The 2,464-nt window shown below is 60.3% G+C and overlaps 1 protein-coding gene across 1 annotated transcript in view; it reads left to right on the top strand.

The window, feature by feature from the left end:
- The first annotated feature begins 208 nt into the window (after positions 1-208).
- KLC3 (kinesin light chain 3) overlaps positions 209-2,464 on the top strand; it is an 11,465-nt gene continuing 9,209 nt past the window's right edge. Inside the window, exon 1 of the mRNA XM_045292747.1 lies at positions 209-273. The gene's annotated coding sequence lies outside the window, so the exon portion shown is untranslated. The remainder of the gene's footprint in view (positions 274-2,464) is intronic.

Raw genomic sequence — 2,464 nt, 5'->3', positions numbered from 1 at the left:
GGGTGGCAGGGCGGGGCGCGGCGCGGCCGAGCGAGTCCCGGGCCTCCGAGGTCAGGTGCGTGTCGGGGGCGGGTTCCGGGGACGGAGGGGGTGGTCAAGGGGCCGGTGATGGGGAAGCGGGATGGAGGGATGAACTCCAGGTCGGGCCCCACCCTGGGCCCCATCCACTGGCCCCAGGGACGAGCCTTGGGGACCCTGGACGGGCCCTGTCCAGGCCGGGTCCCCCCAGGGTCGGGAGACGGCGCTCAGGCCGCACCCCCTCCCCGTGCACAGGTAAACAGGAGCGAGGACTGGGCGGGGCCTGGGGAGGGGGTGGAGGAGCCCTTGTGACGGACACGGGGAGGGAGGGATCCCCGGGTGCGGGGCGCACCAGGCTGGGCCAGCGGCCTGAAGTAAGGTGCACCCTGGGGGAAGGGGGGGTGGTAGGACCTTTCTGCGCCCTACCTGCGTGCGTGTGCGATGGTGTACGGCTGTAGCTATGGGTGTGAAGGAGGGGGCCGCACCGTTGTGTGTCGCCTGGCGAAGGGACCCCAGGCACCCAGCGTGAGTGAGCTGACAATGTGGGCGCCCTGCTGGCGTGCCAGGCTGAGTTCGTTTCCATTGCTTGTAGGACTTTGTGTGTGCGGCCGAGGTTGTGCGGGTGACCCTGTGTGTCCCTGTGAGGGCCCAGGTGGCTGTGGGGGACTGGGCCCTGGAGCTGGAGTGGTGCCGGTGGACCCTGGGGAGGGTGGAGAGGGTCTGAGGGAAGTGACCGGTGCCCAGCGTGGAAGCGGGGTGAAAGGGGGGTGGGGAAAGGGATGTCGCTCGAGTGAAACGTGGGACTAGCCTGCAGCCGCCCCTTGGATCGATGGAGGGGTGGGTACAGGGATGGGGAGGGTGGAAGTGTGACTGGGTGAGGTGTGGCAGGTTCTATGGAGGGGAACCCCTCAGAGGAAGGCGGGGTGCATGTGGGGCCTGTGTGACTGCCTCTGGGGGAGCTGGGGTCAGGCTCCCGATTCAGCCGGGTGCAGGGACTGTTGGGGAGCTTGCCTGGTGGTAAGTTCGTGTTCCGTGTGACTCTGACTGGCTCGTGTGTAGGATTTTATGTGTGTCCACTCCGCCGTCAAGGCAGGTTTCGGTCAGAGAAGGCAACGCTAGATATCTCCCACTAACAAGGGGGTGGGCATGTGATCCGCATGGACGCTGACTCAAGAAAAACGGCAGCTCCATCCAGCCCACTGCCTTCGAGTCCAGGTTGACTCACAGCATCCCTCCAGGACGAGGGAGAACTGCCCGCTGTGGGGTTCCGAGTCTGTAACCCTTTATGGGAATGGAAGGAAGCCTCGTCTTTCTCCCAAGGAGAAGGCTCGTGGTTCTGAACTGCTGACCTTGGGGTTAACAGCCCAATGTGTAACCCACTACACCACCAGGAAAGCAAGGTGGCCCTACAGTATTTCCGGCTTTCGTGTGTGTGTGTGTGTGTGTGTGTGTGTGTGTGTGTGTGTGTGTGATATGTATCACCTTACTGCTATCCAGTCGATTCGGACTCACAGCGACTGTGGCCGTGCACGGGCTCAGGTGTAGGTATAGGTCAGAGCCCTGGTGATGCAGTGAGTTAACCTCATTGGGCTGCTAACCTCAAGATCAGAAGTTCAAAACCACCAGCCGCTCCTCAGGAGAAAGACGGGCCCTTCTGTTCTCATAAACAGTGACCGTCTTGGAAACTCACAGGGGCAGTTCTACCCTGTCCTAGAGCGTCCTATGAGTCGGCATGGACTGGATGGCAGTGAGCGAGTTTGCAATGTGTATGAGAGGGTTTCTAAAACTCTGTGAACACATGACAAGATAATGGGGTGTCCCACCCCAACCCCGGGCTTTTCAGAGGGGGTACCTTAGACACACAGGCCTTCTATACCTACATGGGTCTCGCTGAGGGGGGTTTAAAAAGTTCGTGGGGAAATTCCATCCTGTTCTTATTCCATTTGTCCCCACGATTTCGGAAACCCCCCTCGTGTGTATATGGCATCTCTGGGCGCCGTCACAGAGTCAAACGGTGATGTGAACCCGCCAGGAGGCCCCTCAGAAGGGTCTTGAAGGCCCCATGGAGCATTCTACTCTGACAGAATCCACTCGACACAACGCACGTGTATGGACACTCCCACGACAGAGAGACAGACAGACAGAGGTTGTGGGGGTTGAACAGGTGGTCCCATCCGTGCCCTTCCTGGAGGTTATCTGCCAACCAGTGACCCCAATTCCTGGGAACCCCGTGTGTGTCAGAGTATGCCTGTGCTCCACACAGTCTCCAAACCTCCCCAAAGCAAACCTGCTGCCATTCAGCCCATCCTGACCCAGAGCGACCCTGTAGGACAGGGCAGAAGGACCCCTGTGGGTTTCCAAGGCTGGGACTCTTTACAGGAGTAGGAAGCCTCGTTTTTTCTCCCCAGGAGAAGCTGGTGGTTTCGAACTGCTGACCTTGGGGTTA

The sequence above is a fragment of the Echinops telfairi genome, unplaced genomic scaffold (genome assembly GCF_000313985.2).
Source record: "Echinops telfairi isolate 266 unplaced genomic scaffold, ASM31398v2 ScPeMD7_655;HRSCAF=1070, whole genome shotgun sequence".
NCBI classification, from domain to species: Eukaryota; Metazoa; Chordata; class Mammalia; order Afrosoricida; family Tenrecidae; genus Echinops; species Echinops telfairi.
This window is presented reverse-complemented; position numbering and strand designations above follow the sequence as displayed.